Below are 6,710 nucleotides of genomic sequence, written 5' to 3'. Positions count from 1 at the left end.
CCTGACGTGTATATTTTCCTGTTTTAATGCAATCATAAATTCTGGTGATGAATTTCCCGACAATGCACATAAAACAGATCTGCGCAGGAAGTTCCATCATCACTGTTAATACGGCCTTAACGTCCAGAAGCTTATGATCCTGATTAGAAATAGTGTATTGAATTTGTGTTACTTTGCAAAGCAAATTATATATATTTTTAATGCACTTTATTACCAGAAAAGCTGCTTGATTTAGTACATGCACTTTATCTTTTCGTGATAGCTAGAATGTTTTTCGTCCGTTTTTATAATGTCGTACTGAAAAATAACAACGATTAAAGGTTGCACTTTGTCAATGTATTATAAACTTACAATCACATGAGTTATCTAAGATATACTATTTTAATAGCGTGTACAAATAACTTAAACTGTAACCATAATGGAAATCGGGGTGAGAGCCAATATGGTATGCGGGTCGTAATAACTCTGGTGATGTTGTTAACAATGCAAAAGAGCTCCACAAATCTCCAGGGAACTGACATAATCAAAATTGTTTTTGGAAGTGAACATGTGTGAAAAGATAGCCGCTGTGCTCCCTTTGCCAGATTTCAATTGTACCAAGATGAATACACCTGTAAATGGTCACGATTGTACATACAATGGTGTAAGAGAATCTTTGGTAATGAATTCTCTTAAGAACATTGATGGAGCTTGAAAAGCAGGTTATTGCTATCTACTTTTAAACATTGCGGATATTACAGTCCACGATGAATATATATCCTTTAGGACTGTACAAACCTGGGTTTCAGAGAAACAGAGCTAGGTGCATAAATACAAATAGAGTAATAAGTATATCTGGTCTATTTGTTCGCAGATACGACACAGTACAATATATTTCAAAATAGGTAACATGAAGAAGAAGAAAAAACTCTTTTGAGTGACATTACAAATATGCTATTGAACAGCATCCATTATTTTGCTATATATTCAGGCCGATAAATTTCAGAAATAACTGGTATTGCAGTCACTGCACAATGTCAGCTCATAACTCATAAAGATATCACTTAAATGTATCTTGTCTATTATTTATAATAAATCCATCATTAATAATCTTTCATAATTTCATAACAAACCAACTTGAACAAATGAACTAAGATATCATCAAGTCACCTCTATTGAAAGTAGTACAACGCTTTATTTGTTCACTGATAAATGGTTTATCCACAAATCATTGCACGAACTAAGAAATTATGGGCTATTTGTGGATTCAAAGCAACCTGAAAATGAACATGAATAATTTTCTTTAATTAGGACAGACATGAGAACTCGGTCATCTAGGACGAGGCATCACTGATATCAAGACCAGTGTTTATTATGTATGACATAGACGTTTTCAACCAAGGCACATACATTTGGTACCAGTTCTATCTTTGAGTCATTCTACTTTATTGTTCTTCCCTTATATCATTGACTCAGTTATTTTATGTAACTTGCAAATATTTCAGAATCAATAGTAAATTAAAAGAATTCATACATACCTCAGCATCGATACTTGAAATATTTGTTTGTTGTGAAATACTCTTTGCTTCCACTATACATTTAACTGGTACCACAAAATCATACAGGGAGAGGACATACCTGTTAAAATGAAATACCTTTGCGATTAAAGCTCTTTGCCATGAATTTAGATCAAAATTAAACTTTACATTGATGATAGTTTTTCTCAGCACGATACATGTACTATTGCATACATTATAAAGTGTTTAAGATTCTCTCGATTTTAAAATGATTTTTGCCATAAAACAAGTTGTATTAAATACGATTTAAAGATATCATACTATGCAAATGGATATAAAATATTAATCCCCTTTCACTATCATTTTAGGGAACATTATATAATTAGAAAAATATAATATGTGAAATTGAAAACTATTCCTTACCATCCAAGAGCATACACAAGTCCAATAACACCACCAAGTAGTCGGAACCGCGTAGATAGGCATACAAAGAGAGGGAGTGTCAAGAATGTAGCCTCAAGCGCTTGCACATAGATCATAAGCACTGTAATAATAATAATAATAATAATAATAATAAATATTATCCAAGTGACCTAACATCACTTCCCTACATGAAATCCGCAAAACAGTGAAGTTAAGTTGTCGCTTGAAAGGTACTCATCAAATAGGATACCATTGTTCATGGTATAAGCATTATTGTTATTATTATTATTATTATTATTATTATAAGTGTCATTCACATTGAAGTTATAATACTTTTTATTACATTTTGGCAAATCTGGGCTTACAGTTATATATCTGGACTCTCTGAAAGGTGAGGTTGCTTGGGTGGGCAGAGGGACTCAATATTGTGTGCTCTCTGTTAAAATGGATACAATTATGTTGAGCAATTTGGAGTGAAGGTCTAGAAGAAAGGTCATACTTGAGAGCAGAAATGGATCCTTTTTCAAAACGCATGAATAATTATCTGAAATATTTGAACTCAGCTAAGAAAGAATAATACAAAATTGATGGAAAGTTTTCATCTTGTTTCCATCTTTGGTGGACAACATCCGGATCCAAGGAGATGCATTTTGATAGGATTACTAAGGTAATTAAGCACAGTTATTTTTATTTTTATCATACATTGATATTTGTATCACTCTTCTATCGATATTCGATTAAGATACAAGTCTGAACAATTCATAATTGTCATGCATACAAAATTCCAGGACGATAAAGGTATTTTTAAATTTAAGAAATCAGTGTTAAAAGATGAAGTCTTTTAATTTAAATATAAAAACATGTACAAATGAAATGTTAAAGCAGTATAATATAAGAAACGATATACTACAAACCCAATATTTAACTATATGGATCCCAGCAGTGTTACGTATGCATTAAATGACTAACTCCTTCTCCAGATTTTAAAATATTCGTAGAGGAGAGTAACTATAATATAGTTCGCGCAAAACACCATCTATCAAAAGGGTGACAAAGAAGTAATGTGTGTTATAGAACAAGTAAAGGAAGAAATCAAACAACTGTTGATGACAAGAAGCGTGAAATCCTGAGAAATAAAACATTGAACTTTGAGTCATTTAGAAAATACACCCCCCCCAAAAAAAAAGAAGGAAAAAAAACACAAAATTCATGACGTCATAAAACAGATAAAGAATAGTTCAAGAAAAAGAAATAAAGAACAACGCATTAAAATAGAGGAAATAGCGATGAGACTGAAGATATATTGGAAGGAAGAAAAAGACACGCTTTCAAGACATTCTTTGAGGTTATCCCAAGTAGCCAATTCAGGGACTATCACAGTAACAGTTAAATACATGTGAATCAGATATGTGCCTGTGTTTTTTAAAAAATCCTGGGGTCTTGCTGGTTGGTGATCCTACATATTTGTACAAATGGTTTTGGAAGGATATGTACCCATGTTTTCAACGCTTTATGAATTACTCACAGCAGTCTGCAAAATGTAAATATATCAAACTCATGGGGGTATTATATGCAGATGAAATAACGAAATTCAAAGAATACAGATTTCACATTTTTTGTCAGATTCGAAGCTAAGATCTTTCTTAAATGTAGACCATCAAATCGCTTCCAAAGCCGTTGGAAACATAATCAAACCAATTGAAGGCACACATTTTTATATCTCTGAAGCACCTTAAGATATTGCCAGGAAAGTATTCTTTTCCAAGCATTATTTCAGAAAGCATTAGAGAAAAAGTGCTGAAAAGGGTAAAACAAGTTATTCTGTAATCTTGACCTAGAAAGTAAAACCTTTACACGTTAATAGCGATATATAATACACTAAATGCCACCAAACTGACACGCCTTATTGTACCATGGGTCATCCCCGTACCTTAAATATATATTATAAAGCAGAAAAGAACGAAAGCTTAAAACAAATCTGTGATATCGACCTTGATGGTGAGACCTCAAACTTTCAGAGCAATACATTTTCAAGTGACAATATATATAAATATATCAAGTTTTATTAATTTATTTTAATGTTATCTTAGGTTCGAAAGCATAATGGCAGATACCAAATATATTGTTCCCAGACAATGACATCAAAGATATGCCACACACACACTCTTTGTGGCTATTGAGAAATCTATGATTATATCAATTTTCGCCTCTTCGTCTCAAATGACTCTAAAAGTTTAGAATGAAAAGGAAATTGCAATAGAAACATTCACCAAATGGCACCGTAACATTGACCTTGAAGATATACACCCAATATGGTACTGTTAATTATATATATATATATATATATATATATATATATATATATATATATATATATATATATATATATATATATATATATATATATATATATATATATATATATATATATATGTGTGTGTGTGTGTGTGTGTGTGTGTGTGTGTATATTGCGCCATGACCTTGATCTTTAAGATTGGATGACAGTTGTGGTACGAGCGAGAATACCGTTTAGTGACTGTGTAAAAGTGTATGAAGTTTCATCCCTTATTCTAAAAAGTAACGTAGAAAAGAAAGTGTGATATAAATGTAAAATATTGAGCAGTCACTTTCGCTTGGACGCAAAACACTCTCTGAAGATGATATTTAAGTATTTCGTTCATATATCAAGCTCCAAAGAAATTATCACTTAAGCACAAAAACGAATGTGTGATGGCAAACATAAAATATGTCATCTTGACATCGTTGATAGTACCCACAAGATGGTGTGACACATATTGTAGTGATGTTATGTAAGTATACCATATTTCTTTCTTTTATCCCAAACGACTTGAAAATTGAAAATTGTAGAGTATAACGAACACTTGATGAAAACATAATATACTGAGCCGTGACCTTGACCTTGCAGATTTTATTCCGATCGTGGTATGTAACACACCGTCTACAGACGATTCAAAAGTTTAGCAAGTTTTGTCTCAGTATTGAAGTGGAATACTATATGGACAATGGGAAAATGCATTACGGACCCCCCTTCCTTTGGGAACGTATACGGACAAGGGGAACTTAACATTAGAAATTTAACATAGGAATATATAGGGACCATAGATTGGGACTGTCTACGGACAAGAAAAATTTAACATGGGGAATATTGGGACTGTTGACGAACAAGGGAAAGTGGAGTTGTATAGCGTCTGACGTCACAGTAGAGGAGATTGGTAACAATGTTTCCAAGTGGAGTTTGTATAGCGTCTGACGTCACGGTAGGGGAGCTTGGTAACAATGTCACAGTACTGAACAAAGAGCTGGTGTACATATATAACACAGACGATAGACAAAAACTTATACAACATGAAAAAAACTTGTTGAGGCAAGAAAGCAATTATTTTCGAGGCATATGAATGGCCCTGAAAAGGGCCTTTGGCGTCTTCTGCTTCTTCTTCTATTTCATCCACTTCTTACACCATCTTCTTACTTTTTCCAATATTCCTTTCTTCTTCTTGTTCTTCTCTTAATTCTCTGGCATCCAATCAGTATGGCCAATAGCTCTGAATTTCTCCTGGACATTTATCCAGTTATTGTTGAGTCTCTCAAACTCTTCTTTTACCTTTATGTTGTCTCTTTCCTTTCTTGACTTCTGCCTTTTTTAGTTGGTCCAGACCCTATTTTACGAATGACCATTCTGTCCATTGCAGTATATCCTCTAAGAAACACTTGACTCTCAGGACAATATCTAGGGCTTCTTCCAAGTTACCCACATTTACATACGGAAGTTAAATGAAGCCTCTTAACTTTTTGACTTCCTCCTCTATCATTCCCTGGACAAGACCCCTGGCTAGTTTGGGACTGGTCACTTGACTTGTGACAATCCTTCATAACTTGATGCTTCCATTCATTCTCTAGCCTTTCCACTACATAGTCTACATCCATTATCCAATACCAAGAGTCTTTTCGGTTGTAAAAGAGCTCTATGCTCATCTTCTTTGGTTTTTCCGTAGAATGGCGCGAACGACGAAGGCTTTGAGCTTTTATCTGTCAAGCACGGACGTGATGGAAAACATTCCCTACCTCACTTCCCATATTATCTACTATCCACACGGAGGTGAAGAACCAAAAATCAAAAATCAAAACCAAAATATACTATCCACACACGCGAAGAAGCAAAATTAAACCCAAAATATACTATCCACACACGGGAAAAAGCAAAAACAAAACAAAATATACTATCCACACACGCGAAGAAGCACAATTAAATCCAAAATATACAATCCACACACGACAAGAAGCAAAAAGATAACCATAATCTAATATCCACACACGGGAAGAAGCAAAACAAAACCAAAATCTACTATCCACACATGGGAAGAAGCAAAACAAATCCCATTAATACTATCTACAAAGAAGGGAAGGTAAAAACCATACACTCTACTATCCACGGAAACGTACGTGAGCGCTTGAAAACCCCAATAATCTACTATTCACACAAACTTACGCAAACTCATACACACACACACACATACACACATACACACACACAATCATATTAGTAAACTACTGAGTATTTATATTCACACTAATCCACAGTCACACAAATTGGCAAATTGAATAGTGTCTCTTTTTTAGAGCTTTGGATAGTCTGAAAAGGGCTGTTGTTTGTAACATCTCCCAGGTCTGGCACCGCAGACACATCGACGATTCCAATCGTTATCCCAATCGATACGTGTGGCTGGGATTGCAGAGGAGGGATGATTGGCTTCAGAATCGCAACTTTTCGTT

Source organism: Sinohyriopsis cumingii, chromosome 1 (genome assembly GCF_028554795.1).
Source record: "Sinohyriopsis cumingii isolate HCF-2022 chromosome 1, ASM2855479v2, whole genome shotgun sequence".
NCBI classification, from domain to species: Eukaryota; Metazoa; Mollusca; class Bivalvia; order Unionida; family Unionidae; genus Sinohyriopsis; species Sinohyriopsis cumingii.
Note: the sequence above shows the minus strand (reverse complement) of the source record.